The sequence below is a fragment of the Mandrillus leucophaeus genome, unplaced genomic scaffold (assembly GCF_000951045.1).
Source record: "Mandrillus leucophaeus isolate KB7577 unplaced genomic scaffold, Mleu.le_1.0 Scaffold319, whole genome shotgun sequence".
In the NCBI taxonomy this organism is placed as follows: Eukaryota; Metazoa; Chordata; class Mammalia; order Primates; family Cercopithecidae; genus Mandrillus; species Mandrillus leucophaeus.
Genome location: NW_012103354.1, coordinates 2,313,796 through 2,333,052, shown reverse-complemented (window position 1 = coordinate 2,333,052; position 19,257 = coordinate 2,313,796).

Sequence of the window (19,257 nt, the reverse complement as noted above, 5' to 3'; positions counted from 1 at the left end):
TGACATCTGAAGGACAAGTCAAGGTGGAAGTATGCAACATGCCAAAGGAGGGAAAGGGGGGCAGCAACAGCAAGGACCCAAGGGTGCATTGAAGCTCAGACTCTGGGGAGTAGATGCTGAGTAGTGCAGCTAACAGAAAATAACATGATCTTATTCATATATCTCTTTCCATTTAGATACACATAGGCTAAGAACAGGATCTTACTATGAAAACAGTTGGGTGCCACTGGAAGTCCCAAGTGGAAAAATGAAATGAACTAAATTGCATTAAAAAAAATCACTTTGGCTGCAACTTCAGGAGAGAACTGGAGGGAGCCAGGGTGGATCTGGGGAGACCAAATGCAGTGCAATAGAAAGCTATTGACAACAGATCTCTAAGGATTTTTTCCTGCTCTTCTATTAGATGATTTCACGTTGGTAGACATTATTAGCCTGCATTTATTTGAAGTTAAAAACTAATTGCTATTTCATTTTTATACGACTGCTCAGTACGTGTATCTTATTTGAAAATGTGTGTCCTATTTCTACCCCGTAAAACTCTCTCTACAGTTAGGGTACATTTCATTGATTACAACTGTTAAAGAAGAAGCTGAACCGATGAATTACTTTTAAAGTCAAAGATATGTGTATAGGTATATCCTAGTTTGTAAAATAGAAATGTCCTTGAAGAGAAGTGGAGTGGACAGGAGAGAAATACACATTTTGGAAGGCATTTATTCACTAAATAAGTATTTACTGAGACTATTTATTAAACATCTACTACATGGTCAGCACTCCCCCACCCTCTGGGATATAATAGAAAGACGAAGTGAAACAAATTAGGCCTCTCCCTGTTTCCTTCTGTCTCTGCCTGTCTGCTTCTCTCTCTCTCTCTCGTTTTCTTTTTCTCTCCTTCAAAATTTAAATTTGTTAAAAAGAATGCAGGGTTTTCCAGACATAGATATACGACTTCTAATTCCAGCTGTGTGGCCTTGAACAAGTTACCTTTCTGATACTGAGGTTCCTTATTTATAATTCAAAGAGAATAATATCCAAGAATGTTTGATCTGAGCATCTTCTAAGGACTGAGATAACATGTTCCAGTCATCTAATACAGTATCTGGTACATATTTTCAAACTTAATATAAAACTCAGGCTTCCAAATTTAGATTATACCATAAAAGATTTTATACTCATTCATATTTGATAATAATTTTACTGACTCCACTAAAAACACTACACCTTTATCAGTTTTGGATATGTTAATACTTTAAAAACATTTATATCTGGGCAAACCATTTTAAATTATGATTTCAGGTGATGATACAAAATACCTTAAGTTACACCAATATTGTGTTATTTTCTTCTTTGTAATCTTGAAGACTATACAAAGTAAATGCATATAAATACATATAAAAGCATATATACAAATATATAGATATATAATATACAGACACAATTGTGTCTACATATAGACATAAATACACACACACACACACACACACACGCACACACACACGTCCCAGCAATGCGGGAAATGCCTTTGATATTTACAGTGGTTTACATTTTGAATGTACAGTATTATCAAAGGACTGAAGTAATTTCTGAAGCCTTGAAATAGTGATGCTGCTGTCAATTTAATCCCCACTTTATCCACTACTTCTGCCCCAGGCTGTAAAATGCAGCATTGTTCATGGGTAATTTCCCACTACTTCCTGCTGCTAACAAAATGGATACTTTCTTTAAACTAGAAAACACACTGTCTGGCATTACTCACTTCAATTGGCAATGGGTTTCATGTGATCAAAGTCACAGCCTTCGGACAGACAGCTCCTATCCCTTTGAAACAAGTCTCAGTGGTCTCTAATTCACAGGCTCCTATCTACCAAGATGTAAATATTTACCTTTCCCTAGAGTAGCAAGTACTATAAATGCCTAAATATAAGTCGATCTTCTGTTTTCTCAATATGGAAATTTTTTTAAAAGTCTCTCATCAACCTAATTTATTAAATTTACAAATTTAGTTGTAGACTCTTTTATTATTCAAATGAAACATCAAACTTTTTTCATCCTTGAGATAAATGTCTTTGGGTCATATAACACTGTTCTCTGAAGCACATCGTTTTCATTTCCATCGAAGCTATCTAAGTGAGAGAGGCTTTGAATCCTATACAATGATGCCACTCTCTCCAAATTAACCATTCTTATAATAAGCTCTACTGTTTTCTATGCTTCTCAATTCATCTTGTAAGCACAACTTTGTGACCTCCACAATGTAAGTATTTTATTTTAAAAGTCATCTTTAGAAGGCTTGTTTACAACATCATCTAAACTTGCAGTTGTGAGGTCAGAGCCCCAGCAATAATTACTAAATTGTGTTACATTTCCTTGTATTTTTTGTTTGTTTGTTTTTTCACTGATTCTGCCACTGACCTCTTTAAGCAATCCAAACTAGTATTGATTGAGGTCCTCTCAGGCCAATGTGCAGTACTTTGTTCAAGATACAGTGATTGAGAAAGTGCTTTGTAATGTGAGATCTTTTATTTACACTCAAAAATATGAATATTTTCCAGTGGGGGTGATGTGTACTAGGGGAAAAGCCTTAACTTCCTATGTATTCATTTATGGTTCATTGCAGAAATGTCATTATGCTCTCTTGTGCCTTTAACAAGCAATTTCTTTGTAATACTGAGGCCAGTCTCTATCTTTTGCAACTCTGCTTTATAAACAACTCGTTTTGTAAACCATTCTGTGGCTTGCTGAAGTGCACGTAGTCATCTGTGTAGTACTTGCTATTTTCCAAGAATTCAAATTAATGCCTCTCATTCATTTTTCAAATCTCACTAGACACTCACAACTATTTATTGTGATATTTCTATTCCCTTCACTTTGCAGATGAGAAAAACTAAGGCTCAGAGAAATCCAGTAACCTGTCAAATATCACAAACCCAATCAGTGACACTTGAGCCTCAAACTTGGATCTATCTGATTCCAGAATTTTACTTGTTTATTTGAATATAGTGTATATAAGCAGTCCTATCAGGTTTATAGAAGAAGCAGTTTTAGATTTTCTTAGAAAGAGAAAGATTGTTTTGTAGTTTGGAATGGTATAACTCAATTGCCCTCTGTTTCTGTTTTTCAAAAACCAAAGAAGGATGGCCTCACAATTTCACTTTAGGTGTTGAAATCGGATAAATAAAAACATATGTTGACACAAAAACATACATACTGGCTCTTGGCAGCTAATATGGTTTGGCTGTGTCCCTACCCAAATCTCATCTTGAATTGAAGTACCCCACATGTTGTGGGAGGCACCTGGTGGGAAGTAATTGAATCATGGGTGTGGGTTTTTCCTGTGCTGTTCTTGTGATAGTGAATAAGTCTCACCAGAACTGATGGTTTTTTGAAAGGGCAGTTCCCCTGCACTTCTCTCTTGGCTGCCACCATGTAAGATGTGCCTTTGCTTCTCCTTCACTTTCCACCATGATTTTGAGGCCTCCCCAGCCATGTGAAATTGTGAGTCCATTAAACCTTATTTTCTTTATAAATTACCCATTCTCAGGTATGTATTATTAGCAGCATAAGAACAGACTAATACAGTAGATTGGTACCAGGAGTAGGGGTACTGCTGTACAGATACCTAAAAACGTGGAAGCAACTTTGGAATTGGGTAACAGGCAGAGGTTTGAAGAGTTTGGAGGGCTCAGAAGAAGATAGGAAAATGTGGGAAGGTTTGGAACTTCCTAGAGACTTGTTGAACTGACTTTGACTAAAATGTTGACCGTGATATGGATAGTGAAGTCCAGGCTTAGGTAGTCTCATATGGGGATGAGGAACTTGTTGGAAACTGGAGTAAAGGTCATTCTTGCTATGCAAAGAGGCTGGTGACATTTTCCCCCTGACCTAGAAACCTGTGGAACTTTGAACCTGAGAGAAATGATTTAGGGTATCTGGTGGAAGAAATTTCTAAGTGGCAAAGCATTTAAGAGGCAGCAAAGCACAAGAGTTTGGAAAATTTGCAGCCTGATGATGCAATAGAAAAGAAAAACACATTCTCTGGGGAGAAATTCAAGTTGGCTGCAGAAATTTGCATAAGTAACGAGCATCCAAATATTAATTGCCAAGATGATGGGAATAATGTCTTTAGAGCATCTCAGAGACTTTCATGGCAACCCCTCCCATCACAGGCCCAGAGGCCTAGGAGAGAAAAATAGTTCTATAGGTCAGTCCTAGGCCCCCCTGCTGTGTGCCATCTCAAGACTTGGTGCCCTGTTTCCCAGCTGTTGTAGCCGTGGCTAAAAGGAGCCATAGTACAGCTCGGGTGGTGGCTTCAGAGGGTGCAAGTCCCAAGCCTTGGCAGTTTCCCCATAGTGTTGAGCCTGCAGACACACAGAAGTTAAGAATTGAGGTTTGGGAACCTCTGCGTAGATTTCAGAGGATGCATGGAAATGCTCGGATGTCTAGGCAGAAGTTTGCTGCAGGGGTGGGGTCCTCATGGAGCACCTCTGCTAGGGCAATGTGGAAGGGAAATGTGGGGTAGGAGCCCCCACACAGAGTCCCCACTGGGGCACTGCTTAGTGGAGTTGTGAGAAGAAGGCCACTATCCTCCAGACCCTAGAATAGTAGATCCACCAACAGCTTGCACTGTGTGCCTGAAAAAACTGCAGACACTCAACACCAGCCCATGAAGGCAGCAAGGAGGGGGCTATACCCTCCTTGGGGCTAAAACCACAGGAGTGGAGCTGCCCAAGGCCATGGGAACCCACTTCTTGTATCAGCATGACTTGGATATGAGACATGGAGTAAAAGGAGATCATTGTATCTAGGAAGTAACTAACTTGCTTTTGATTTTACAGGCTCATAGGTGGAAGAGACTTGCCTTGTCTCCGATGAGACTTTGGACTGTGGACTTTGTAGTTAATGCTGAAATGAGTTAAGACTTTGGTAGAGTATTGGGAAGGCATACTTGGTTTTGAAATGTGGGGACATGAGATTTGAGAGGGGCTAGGAATGGAATGATATGGTTTGGCTGTGTCCCCACCTAAATCTCATCTTGAATTGTAGCTCCCATAATCCCTGTGTCATGGGAGGGACCCAGTAGGAAGTAATTGAATCATGTGGTGTGTTTTTCCTGTGCTGTTGTTGTGATGGTGAATAAGTCTCATGAGAAATAATGGTTTTATAAAAGGGCAGTCCCCCTGCACTTCTCTCCTATGTGCCGCCATGTAAGATGTGCTTGCTCCTCTTTTGCTTTACTCCATGATTGTGAAGCCACCCCAGCCATGTGAAACTATAAGTCCATTAAACCTCTTTTTTCTTTATAAATTATGCACTCTTGGGTATGTCTTAATTAACAGTATGACAATAGTCTAATACAGCAGCTTTCTTCATAATAGTTCTAAACTAGAAACTACCCAAATACCTACCAACGGGCGAATTGTTTAACAAATTCTGTTCCAGTACAATGAAATAGCATTCAGAAATAAAAAGGAAAGAACTCTTGATACATGTAACAGCATAGATGTATCAGAGAAACATGTTGAGCAAAAGAAGCAAGTGCAAAAGAGTGTACAATAAGTGATTCCTTGTATATGAAGTTCAAGAACAGGCAAAACTAACCTACAGGGATGAAAGTAAAACAGTTATTCTCTGGGCTAATGGTTGAGGTGGATTGCAAAGAAGCCCTAGGAAACTTTGGGAAACAATAAGAATATTCTATATTTTGCTTGTGGTAATTTCTTCCTTGGCTGTGTGTACTTGTAAAAACTTTCTCTAATGTACATTTAAAATGGGTACATGTTGGCTGGGTACAGTGGCTCACACCTGTAATTCCAGCACTTTGGGATGCTGAGGCAAGCAGATCACCTGAGGTCAGGAGTTCTACCAGCCTGGCCAACATGGAGAAACCTGGTCTCTACTAAAAATACAAAAATTAGCCAGACATGGTGGTGGATGCCTGTAATCGCAGCTACTCGGGAGGCTGAGGCAGGAGAATCACTTGAACCCAGGAAGTGGAGGTTGCAGTGAGCCAAGATTGCACTACTGCACTCCAGCCTGGACAACAGAGAGAGACTCGTCTCAAAAATAAAATAAAATGGATACATTTTAATTTATGTAAAATATATTTTAATAGAATTGATTAAAAAGTCAAAAAATGAATTTTGTGTTAAAACTAGGAAAATTTAAACATTAAAAATAAAGATTGGCTGGTTTGAGGATGAAAGTGTTGATAATTGCAAGTAAATTAACAAAGGCAATAATGAAGAAATGAGAGATATTTGACCTTTAAAATACGTGACTCAAGAGAAGAATTGGACTGACTTCAAATATCAGACACAAGGTTATATGTAACAGGGAAGGAGGAGCAAACATTTCACAGACCATAAGATAGCGACCTGGATTTCACATAAAGAAACTTTGTAATAACTATAGCTGTCCAGTGGAATGGGCTGCCCTGTGTGGTGGTAAACCTCAACAGACTAGCTCAAAAGAAGTCAGATCAACCACTTTTGATAATGATGTTTAAGAGATCCTTCAAATGGACAAAAAGGCAGCATAGCAATCCTTTAAATTAGAATTATTTCATCTATGAGCTAAAAAAAAACCTCACACTCCTTTTAAGGTGTCTAAAAGTCCAGTTCAATTCAAAAAGCATGCATGAGAGTTTTAATTGATCAGACAGCTGTCCAGAAGCCAACATATATAATGGTTCATTACACTAAAATGCATAGAAAATTGGCCTTAATTCTACGAAGGAATTTGGGCCTCCTTATAAACAAAATAGATTTATTTTTCCCCCCATCACCTCTGAGAACTGCTTCAATACACCACATTTTATGGAGTTCATAATCAAGGCTAGAAAATGTGTTCCAGGTCATGGGGAATACACATATGCACACAGAATAACAATGTTGATCTAATTATGCAGGAGGATCCTACACATATTACACTACAGCCAGGTGTGGGCCCAAGGAATACCAAATTGCTCTAGATTTAGAGGAGCCAGCAGTTACCCAACTATAGATTGAGCTGCTCTACCCATTGGTGATCTCCACCAAGATATATCAGGAGCCCCTCAAAATTAACTGATAAAATCAAACTGAGTATCGCTGCATTCAGTCTTCTCTTCTGGTATTCCTCATCACAGAAAACAGCATCTAAGCCACTCTTCAGATTTGAACCTGGAATATACTCTTGTGCTTCCCTCCTACCCTATCCAATGAACCATTATTCTTGCTAATTGACCTTTTTTTTTTTTTTTTAAGCGTTTCTCAGACCCAGCCCTTTCTCCTATTTTCACTGCCACTCTTTCTCTCTCACCAGGTCCCCACAGTTTATGACCTGTCATAACGCAATAGCTACCTGTGCATTTTAAAAAACCACTTAAGGCCCTGTATAATCTGAACCTTGCCTACCCCAGTATCTGACCACATCTTGCAACTTCTCTTTATGCTCTCTTCTCCAGTAATAGTCAGTTGTGTAACTTTCTGTGGGTTCTTGTTTAGCTTTAGTACTATTATCCTGCTACATCTATCCTGACCCTCATTCTGCTCCACTTTTAAAATATCTCTTTGGTGAAGGCTAGGCAGTGCCTAATATACCCCAGGACAGAACTCTGATAGAGGCAAAATGGATGATATCGTTTGAGGTTTCCAAACTTATCCTTTGTTTCCTGACTCTAAGACATTTAGTTCTGCAGCATAGCTCCATATCTAACTTATTGGACCGGTAACAGATATTTTGTTCAGAAGTAACACCTGTGATTGAAAAAAGAAGGAAGCAAGATTGGGCAGGAGGCGTCCTTACACCAAGATAGGGACCTAACAACCCAAAGCCCAGGTGTGAAACAATTACTGATTGCATTCCTGCACTGGACAGAAATGCCTAGGCTCCTATGACCCCAGCCACTCAGTCATGGCCTGGTGGCCAATCCAAATGTAGTGTGGCTTTGACTCAAATGCACAGGTCATCTTTATAATGCAAGACTTTACATGTTGGGGCTGTCAGCTAGCCACACATCTCACAGCTGGGAGGAAATCCTTTCTTGAAGGGGGTCAGAACAGTGCATTTTTGTCATTGCCGCTGTATGTTCCTGGTACTGCATGGAGCAAATCTGCACCAATATCCAAGGATCTGGGGGCCTGTCTTCCTCAGGAGAAATTTAGAAGATGGAAGATAGGAGGATGAATTACTGTCTTTGTTGGTATAATTAGTCTCAAGGCTATAATTGGACTTCATTCTCACCTCTCCTTCCCTAATTATCTACTCTAAATCTCCCCTCTCTCTCAGCTACCTGATAATCTGAACATCATTCCTGAGGACACTGAGCTCCTGTTGACCATACTCTTCTTATGCAGCATCATTTCTCTCTACCCATTCACAGTTTCTGATAGGCAGGAGAGAACCAAGAGAAACCTAAGCAGGTTGTCCAAGTCCCACAGATAGCCCTCCCACCTCCACTGTGTATCGGCAGCCCACCTCTTCCTGCTGATCAGGGTGAGTTACCTCTGACAAGATGATTGCTTTTTCTTATTGCCTGATGGTCCCTGGATACAATTCGCCCAAAGTACCCTGGTGACAGTCATAATTTGTGAATGATGTGACATTTGCTGGGTATCGTGGGGAACTCTGATCTTGTAGAACCCTGAGTTTCTTGGATAGGAAGCATAGAATTCCTCAGTGAGTCACTGCAAATGATGATAAGTGGATCTACTATTGCTTTTATTCCTTATTCACAAACCCCTGGCATGTTCATATAGAGAGCATAGCACCGTACAAATGGCTTTAGATATACCACATTCCAGATGACAATCTATCTTTGCAGAGTATTATTATTGTTATTATTATTATTTAAAGTATTATTTTGAGTTGGCACTTTGACTAAACTTTCAACAGACCATTTCAAAGCTATAGGAGGCCAGCTACTTCTGGAAAGTGTGATCGACATGGTCAGTATCCCCATCACATATGAACATCAACTAGCATGTTTCCAGCACTGAAAATGCAACAAGCAACTAAGGAGACAGTATGACTTGGCCAGTTAATGTTAAACAGCTATTGCTGATGTCCACCCCAACACTGGCAGGATGGACATATGAAGGAAATGGTTGTGATGGAAGAGACAGAGGTTAGTAACGGGTTCAACTGCATGGACTCCTGCTTGCCAAGGCTGATCTACTGCTGCCTCAGTTCCTAATTTTCCAGCAAGAGAGAGCAATTCTGAGCACTTGGCAGAGTTCTAGTTCCTAAAGAGGCTAATTTGTCCCGGAAGAAAAGAACGGAAGGAAGGAAGGAAGGAAGGAAGGGAGGGAGGGAGGGACAAAGAAAGAGAGAGAGGAAGGAAGGAAGGAAGGAAGGAAGGAAGGAAAGAGGGAAGAAAGGCAGGAAGGAAGGAAGGAAGAGAGAGAGAGAGAAAGAAAGAAAAGAAAGAAAAAGAAAGAAAGAAAGAGAGAGAGAAAGAAGGAAAGAAATTAAGAAAGAAAGAAAAGTTGGCAGCATTGGGACGCTTCCTTCCTGGATGGTTTGTTTATTTATTTACACAGGCGAGACACATATTCTGGATATGAGTTTGGTGTTTCTACTCATAGGGTCTCAGCCATCACCATTATTCCAGGGCTTGTGGAGTACCTGATCCACAGTCATTGGCTCCCACAAAATACAGCATTTGACTGAGAGAGAGACACTTTACAGTGAGGGACGCGCAAAAGTGGTGCCATGAACATGAGATCTACTGTTCACACTTTGTACCCACTTTCATATGCCTTTTCATTGCTTATAAATCCATATATTTTCTTACCTTGTGCCACATTTCCTTTCCGACAAGGCAGATGACTGATGTCATCACCTTCTGCTCCATGAAGAAGATCTGCCCTTCCCCTCTTTCAAAGTCATCTCTGACTGAGGCTATAATGCAGCTGCCATTTATTTTTAGTCACCAAGCCAAACTTTTCTTAAGTGAAGATGACAATGGGAGTGAGGTGAGGGAGGGGCACTGTTGCAATAGTGGTGAGTGACATGGGAGCCTGGGCTACTGATGCCCTCTGTTCATGCTTACGATTGGACCTTAACCTACCATTTCTACATTTCCATCTCATGATGGATTTTTTCCAAATCAAGCCAATTTTTTTACTAGAAACTACCTCTTAATGGGCAATTCTGGGTCCATGATCACTTGGTGTTGCATGGTCAAACATTATGTTCCTACCATGGCTCTGTAGCATTTCAGAAGCTGTTTTTCAAAACGGGTTTAATTTAATTTTCTGCAATAGATGACATGGCTATTCTCCATAACTCCAGTGGTCTACATTGGATTCTCCCATTGGAGCTTGCCATCTGATTCACACCACATCTTTTTCCACCATTTACATGTCCAGTATTGTAGAGTCTATCAAACTCCATGGCTTGCTGTGATCATGATTAGTCTGACTTGCTATAGCCCTTTCCTGATCCTAACCCTATTCAAAGACTTCTATTTCATCAAGAATATAGATCATACTTGTATTTTACTAGTTGTGGAAATTATTCCCTCCACAATTAGAACAAGATGTTAGATACTATGATAGCTTCTCTGATGTAGGTGATGTAATATCTGATGTAGGGGATGCAACTTGTCTTTTATGCAGGAGGAGATGTCCTGCATATCCCTGACTACTGGATGATGAAAACCTAATTGGAAGATGATCAGATCAGATGCAGATCTGACAATGTCTCTACTGGTCCAATGAGGATCTCTGGAGCAAAGATTAGCTGGTACAAAAGTCCTGTGTTGGGCAGAAACGATTAAGCCCTTCTGTTGCCACCTTGCACAGTGGCTGCAGCTGGTTCCTGAATATTAGTAGAGTTTATCTCCACCATCCAGCCACCTCTTGCTCATCTTGTTCAATTAGAATAATGTTATCTATTGACTAAATCAACACAATTTTGGGGGGATATCCAGAAGATTCAGATCTCCTTAGACTAGTGTAATAGTCCATAGGTCATTCAACTTACCAAGTAGAAAAATTATAAATATACATTGTATCCATTCCATAAGAATGAATATGAGTGAGAACTGTTTCCTATCCTCTTTCCCAAATAGTATAAGAAAGAAGGTATTTACCAAATAATGTCTGCATACCATAAAGCCTTATTGATCTTCTCTAGAAGGTACATCATTCAGCATAGCAATTGCAATTGGGGCTACTACTTGATTGAGTTGTCCACAAATATTCTATAGAATTCACCTAGTTTCTGCAAGGGTAGGATTGAGTTGTGTACAGATGTTATCCAGAATTCATCCAGGAGCCAGAATGTCCAATCAATTGAGATATTTAAGAGTGACAGTAATCTCCATGATTGACCACATACACTCCTCAATAAAGACATTGTCTTGATTTTACTCGATTTTAAAGTCTTCCACTTGGCCTTCTCCAGCATGATAGCTCTTATCTCACAGCCCAAAGCCATAATGTACGGTTGCTGAACCTTCCAAGAATATCAATCCCATCATACATTAGAGGACTGGAATAAAAGATCACAGGCTGGTCCAAAAATCAATGGACCCACTGTTCACTGCAAGTCCAGTTTTTCACGAGACTTAATCTATTACTTGATTCTCAAATGACTTCACTCTTAAAAAGAGAAGCTATGATGATTCCTTGGGTTTCTTAGTATCAATGTCAAGTTGGAGTTTTTGTACATTTGTCATTGAAATGCCTGAGTCCCCTTTACCAAGTCTACGGTCACTTATATAAACGCTCATAGATTTCTTTCAGGGTAATTACTGTAATGTATGCATGTCATTTTCCTACAGCGGCCTTCCCTCTGGGAACCTGGGCATTTCTTCAGTCAATGGGTTTCAGGTCTACAAACTTGCCCTGAAATTTAAACAAAAGTTTATGATGTTTTATCAGAGAAACCACCTTCAGCCCCCTTCTCTTGCTATTGCTATATACTTAGCATATACAGATATTAATAAAATGAAGACAGAGAAAGAAGGAGAGAGAAGTATTTTTGCTGCTTTGCTGTCTACCCCTCTATTTTGCTTCTAGAGATGTTGTGTTCCATTTGCCATTACCATAATTCTCTACTTCACCCTGGCTGCCACTCTGTCCTTGTTGAAGTTTATGATAATTGCAGTCTACTGGATTTGGTAGTTAAGAGCCATCTAACTTGACATCTATTGTTATATCTCTCTCATCTCCATGGCTACCAATAAGCCAAACTGGATGACAATCTCCCTGCTACCAGCTCTTGCCTGAGGAGAGAGCCACCATTGAACTTAGTGATGCTGGTGCTCACTTACCAGTCTGTTCTGGTGTGTTCCTATGAAATAAAATCCTCAGATAAGTCTTCTGTCATCATCTAAATATAACCATTCATGCATGCCCTCTTCCTTGAGCCTTTTCATCCCTTTTCCTACCATCTGTTACAGAAACTCAAGTGTTTCAATGTTGCTCAGTATGCATATCACTTTTTCAAGGTTATAGGAGCCATGTCTGCTGCAAGTTTGATACATCCTCTGGGATGCTTACCAAGATTTGGAATCCTGAGAGAATGGCTTCTAATCAATAAACTCTCTTTTATTAAATCCTATGCTCCTGCCCCTTGAATTTGATCTAATACCCTTAGAATCTAGTCTCATGGGTACTCCTGTGGCCACTGTCAGTTCATGCTGTTTATGTCTTTGAGCTCCTTTGGGTTATGGTCTCTTTCCTCCCTTAGGAATCCCAGCACCTCAGTGGTTGGGGTTGTGGTTGCTGTTTAACCGTGAGTAGTAACCCTGATGGCCAGTAGAGGTGGTAAGGGCATTTCTTGACAGAAGCAGGCACCTGTTGGCTTGAGGAGGAAATGCCTCTCTGCGTTATCTCCCTGCACAGGTGAAGTGGTAGCTCTTAGTGGGTGATGGTGCGGAGAAGGCAGTTCTGCAAACTCATAAGATTCAGAGAAGTTTGAAATGTTAATTCCTTGGGACATGGCTCCTACTCAGATCTCTCCATCTCATGTGTCAGGGTCACATGTTTTCCCAACTAGAGCCTCCAATTTTGTCATAACTGGCCTGCTTTGGTTGAACATTCAGCCCTCTTTGATGTTAAGCTATGCTAACTATTCAATGCAATACATACTGTTCTGTTTTTATTGCTCTGTCATCGTGTGAGAGGAGGGCCTCTTTAAAAGCTACCGAAGAGACTATCTCACTCTCACACTTAGTTTTCAAATGTTTTTATGTTGTTGTTGTTTGGTTTGGTTTGGTTTTACTTGTCATCATCTTATTATCCATGTATATGGGAGCAATGCAACTTAGTAACAACTATACAAATTCATTAATTATCTTCATGGTTGTTATCACCCCCAAAGTCTGAATCATCACACTGGATAGTTTACTCCCTCCACTGCCACATTCTCCTAAATCATCACCAGTAAGATTTAAAAAATGTGGTTGTCACCTTGCGCCAGGGGCTATTTGTGCTCCGCCTGCTACCCAAGAAGCTATCCTCACTGCCAGACAGGTGCAGTGGCCCCGTACAAAACCTCATCTTCCTCCTACTTTTATCAACTGTCGCAGATCAGATTCCGCAGGAAGCAGACAGTGGACAAAGCTAAGAAGGAAAGCCTTATTGGGGACTAACATCTATAAAAGAAAATGTGGTAAGGAAGGTTTGTTCTGGCAAAGTGATCAGATCAGACGCAGAACTTACAAACTCTCTACCAGCTCAGTGGAGATCTCTGTGGCAAGGAATGGCTGGTATAAAAGTCCTGTGTGGGGCAGAAACAAGCCCTTATATCATCACCTTGCACAGTCATTTTTAGGGGACTACCTCAAGAATGGCATGTCATAGGCTACCACTACCTCACTCAGTCATTGACCAAGGACCACCTTGAGAAAAGCATGGTTTTGGCTTAAAAGTGGAGAGGTTGATCCTAAAGGGGCTAGCAGAGGGAACCTCTCAAGAATGCCCACTCCACACAGCTGGGTACACAGTCCTTTCTTGAAAATCCATCTGAGAGGTGTCTGAAACTCCCACCTGATTGGATAAGTCACCCTCCTCCTTTGGAGTAGAACTAAACATATTGGCAGGGGACTGAATTTTCTTTGTCCTTGCTGCTTCTTTTGCTAAGAATCACCTCCCCATTGCATAGAATGAGATCCTTGTTCTGTCTTAGTCTTCAACACCTTCTTAGTGTGTCTTCTTTTAGGTTACAGGGGGAACAGAATTGTTTCTTTCTTGTCTGAGTTATCAGGATACCATATTCAAGCCTCAAACCACAATATGGAAATTACTGATGTCTGACTCACCCGAAAGGTGAGGGCCTCATCCCAGGGAGATCAGCTTATTCTTTTCATATCCTGAGCACACTTCTTAAGTAAATCTAATTGTGGGAAATGTAAAAGTCTCGAAAGAAAATAGAAGTGAAGAATTTTGAAGCAAAAGCACAGTTAAAGTGTCTTTAATTCCAAAATCATACATTTAAGTCAATTTTCACCCAAAATTGCAATGTAACACATGGGTTAAACTAGTTTTAAAGGATGGTTGTGTGTGGTTCTGCTATTCTTGATAGAGAACCATGGATAAGTCACTTATCTTCTTAATAAAATTGTCTTCTCATCTGTAAAAATAGGTAGATGGACTCAATTACATAAAAAACCAAATACCCTGTGTTCTTACTCATAAATGGGAGTTGAACAGGGAGAACACATGGACACAGGGAGGGAAACATCACACACCAGGGCCTGACAGGGGATCGGGGGGCTAGGGAAGGGATAGCATTAGGACAAATACCTAATGTAGATGATGGGTTGACGGGTGCAGCAAATCACCATGGCACATGTATACCTATGTAACTAACCTGTACATTCTGCACATGTACCCTAGAACTTAAAGTAAAATTAAAAAACAAGTTCTTGTTCTCCTCCAAAACCTACAACTCCATTTCTCGATGATGTTCAATAACTTCTTTATGAAAGTTTCAAAAATTTGCGAGGTCTCTAAAATAGTGTGATTTTAATAAGTTTTCATGCACCTGGTGTAGATCCACATATTTTATTGTATTGTATTGTATTTATTTATTTAGAGACAGAGTTTTGTTCTTGTTGCCCAGGCTGGAATGCAATGGTGCGATCTCAGCTCACTCACTGCAACCTCCGTCTTCCAGGTTCAAGTGATTCTTCTGGCTCAGCCTCCCAAGTAGCTGGGATTAGAGACACCTGCCACCACATCCCTGGCTAATGTTTTTGTTTGTTTGTTTGTTTGCTTGTTTTTGTATTTTTGTAGAGACAAGGTTTCACCATGTTGGTCAGGTTGGTGTTAAACTCCTGATCTCAGGTGATCTACCCACCTACGCCTCCCAAAGTGCTGGGATTACAGGTGTGAGCCATTGCACCCGGCTCCCATATTTTATTTCTTTATAGCTACATGTTGTAGCGATTTTTGTCTTACTTTGAATCTCTGCACATTTGAAACAACCTCAATGTGAAATTTTAGCTGTTTCAAGATATCTTGCAATTAGGATTCAAAGCAAAGTAATTTTCCTGCCAAGATTTCTCCCTCTGTTATCTCCTCGTTCCATCAGAAGCCATTCAGTCTGTTAGAGAACTGGAGGAGTACTTAAAGCTGCCCCCTTGCATGGAGTGTTAAATCATTGGCCATCTTTTCCAATGTATTTGCACACAAAGGCCTAGTATAAAGGTTAAGAATCTATCTTGATATTATCACTTGGGTAATCAAAGAAGTAATTACAAAAATGCTCTTGGAAGAGAAGCAGCATGATTCAGTCTTGGAAAAGCAATTTATTTGCTGTTCTTTTTTTAAAAAAGCAGATTTGGCAAGGGTCCATGATTAATTTAACATTTAGTCAACATAGCAATGAAGGGAAAAGTCTTTTTCTGATAGACAGGTTATTACAATCAAGTCGAGAAATGATTGCATATTTAAACGTGTGATTATATCATAGTTCATATGCTGAATATATGAATTACTAATTAGGACAACTGCAATTCTTAGGACATAACACATACACCCGAGTGATATCTTTTTGTTTCACATCTTTCTGATGAATTACTTCCCACTAAATCATTAAATCATAAGTTGAAAGAATACCGAATTAGAAAGAAGCAGTGAGAACATCTACACCAGCAATTTTCAGTGTGTTCCATGGAACCCTAGGGCTCCAACAAAATGACTCAAGGATCCACAAAAAGGAAAAGGAAGACCAAGAAAGAAAAGCTACAAGTCCTCTGACCTACTTCAACCTGAGCAAAACCTTTTACAGAATTTGAAATCTAGTGGAGCTTCTAAAGAAGCTCAATTTGTCTCCAAAAAAAATTTATTTTTTTTTTTGAGACAGGGTCTTACTTTGACACTCCATCTGGAGTGCGGTGGCATGATTACAGTTCACTGCAGCCTTCAACTCCTGGGCTTAAGAGATCCTCCCATCTCTCCAGTAGCTGAGACTACAGACATGCGCCACTATGCCCAGCTAATTTTTAAATTTTTTGTAAACACAGTATCTCTCTATTTTTCCCAGGCTTGTCTTGAACTCCTAGACTCCAGTGATCCTCTCACCTCTGTCTTCTAAAGTTCTGGGATTGCAGGTATGAGCTTGTAATTTAATTTTTGAAATACATATTGATGCAAAGCCAACCCTCTACGTGATCCTCTTGTCCTTGCCTGTGTTACTCACATGATATGGCTCTTTCTACTTTTGAGGCTGTCAATTCTATTTTTTTTTGACAGGTCTCAAATAGGTCTTTTCTGATTTGGACACAAATATGTATCTCTACAGTGTGCATTCTGTACTTGCATGTAATGTTTGGAGTCATTTGGAGTCATTACAAGTATTTCCTTATGCGTGTTATCGATTGGTTTTCCATGGAACCCTGACTCAGAGATGGAGTTTAGGGTGCAGAGTGTTTGTTAAGGAATGCTCTTAGAATCAATGCCTGTTGGAGAGTGGGAAAAGGTTAGGAAGAGGAGGATGTCAAGAAGTACTGCTTGTACAAAACTAACCCCACAAGGGGCTCTACAGTTAAAATCAAACAGTTTACTTGATTGAGTAAACTTAGAATCCAACTCTACACATCCTGTAAAAATTTTGCTATTATTCTTTGCGTGTAGTTCCTTTAGGGAATGGACTTTTGACTCTCTTATCAGTTTCAGCACATCTCAAGCTCTTATAGGTCTAGTGTCCAGGATGAGAGTGAAGTGACAACCAGAGGAAACTTGTTATCTTTCAGAGGAGAAATATCTGAATTGCTTTCCAGCAAGAGGAACTTCCTAGCTTTTCAACTGTGCAGTGTGGGCCACTGCTGTAGGCTCAGTAGATTCAGGAAAATATATAAAATCAAGATTTTCAGGTTCATCAACTTAGCTGTTCCCATTCCATGTTTTTCCTGTCATACAGAATCTGCTCTTACAAGTTTAACATCTAATCTTCCTCTATCCAACCTAGACTCTGATCTTGGCATAGCAGATCTGCTTTGGTTTTAAGTTAATCTGACTAGTAAATCCTGGTCCTGTGGCTTAGCTTTCTCTGCTGTCTTGCACAGGAGAGGAGAACTTATTTGTCTGCTGCCAAAGATGCCCTCTGGCTTCCCTACAGACTTTCAGTCGTCCATTAATCACTCTCAGCCCTTTACTGTATTTATTTAGAGAGTGGCAGGATCCTAAAATAGCCACATCTTCTATTGTTTTTGTAGTTACCATATCCTCCATTTTAATCGGTGATTCAATACACTGCAGGAGCTACTGTATTTCTGTCCAATACATCCCAATTCACAGTGAGTAAAAGTTTAACAGTTGGACCACTATATTTTGCCAGGGGCTGTCTGTTCTCCACCTACAACCCTTTCATGTTCACTACCAGCTAGCCAGTAAATGGCCCATGCCAAAAGTGCTGCCTGAAGAACTACTGTCCCAGGTCACTCCTAGTGTCAACTCCAGAGGTTTGTTTCTTTTGGAAGCAGACTTTTGTTAGGGAGTCTTGGGATTAACACCTGTGGCAGGACAAGAAAGGAAGCAGGGTTGGGCTGAGGGAAAATTCAAGCTGAAATGCGGACCCAATGACAGCCTTGATAGATTGGATGGGGATCTCTGTAGTTAAAATGGTACATCAAAGTTGTCTCACATAGGAATGAGATAGCCTAACTGTTATGTTCCCAACTATCACTGGATTTGAGCCACTTAAGGAACAGTGGAACTATGGGCAAAGTGGTTCTCTGCAGACATTATGCTGGTTGCTTTACCTCATTTATTCTCATATTAAATGTAAACATTTCCCTTTCACTTATTTTTTTCATTCATCTACAATTATTCAAAAATTTAAAATTTGTGAAACTATCTTAGGTGTCGAGAGCCTGTGGAAAAGGATGCATTTTGGCTTGTAGTTTCTGAGATGAGTTGACAATTCAGCTATGTCTTCAAGGACAAGAAGCCTACATAGCATCACCACCATCACCACGCAAATATTGGTATCTCAAGCTTAACATATTTAGATTCAATCCTTTCCTCTTCCTCATCTCAGTAATAGCAACTCCACCTACTAATTGTTCAGGTCAAAATCTTTGGAATGGCTCTTGTTTCATGCCCCATCCTTGTTTTATCTTTATTTTATGTCCCACATCTAATCCTTGTTTTATGCGCTACATCTAATCCTTCATGAAGTCATGTTGGCACCATCTTCAAAATGTAGCAAAAATATAATCATCTCTCACCATATCTAATACCAGAGCCCTGGTCTGAGCCACCATTATATCTCACCTGGATTACTACAGGCCTCTTTGATTCTATCCTTGATTATTTATAACAGTAATAACTTTATAATCAAAACCCTCATTGGCTTCTTATTTCACTATGGCACAAATTAAAACCTTTCTCAGTGATCTATCTTTTCACATCCTTGCTCTGCTTCTAGCACATAGATTCGTATATTCCATGTATGGAGCAATCATGAGAAATGAAACTACTGCTGAGGGAGCAGAGAAGGAAAAGCACTATATGATACGGCAACATGACTGGACATTTTCTCTTTAAGAATCACGGAAAAACTTTGAAGAAGGCTTTCAACAATGAAAGGAAAATGACTAGATAAGTCATGGAAAAGATTTGTTTGAAAAGATAAGCTGATAGCTCATATCAAGGATGGACTAAGGAGGGGAACATAGGAAATACAAAAGAGAGTTAGAGGTATTGCAATAACATGGACGAAAGAAGATGAGAGCTTGAAAAAGGGCATCAACAACAGACATAGGAGAGACGATGAGAATGTAGAGTGGTCAGAGCTTAAATGATACTTTGAGAGTAT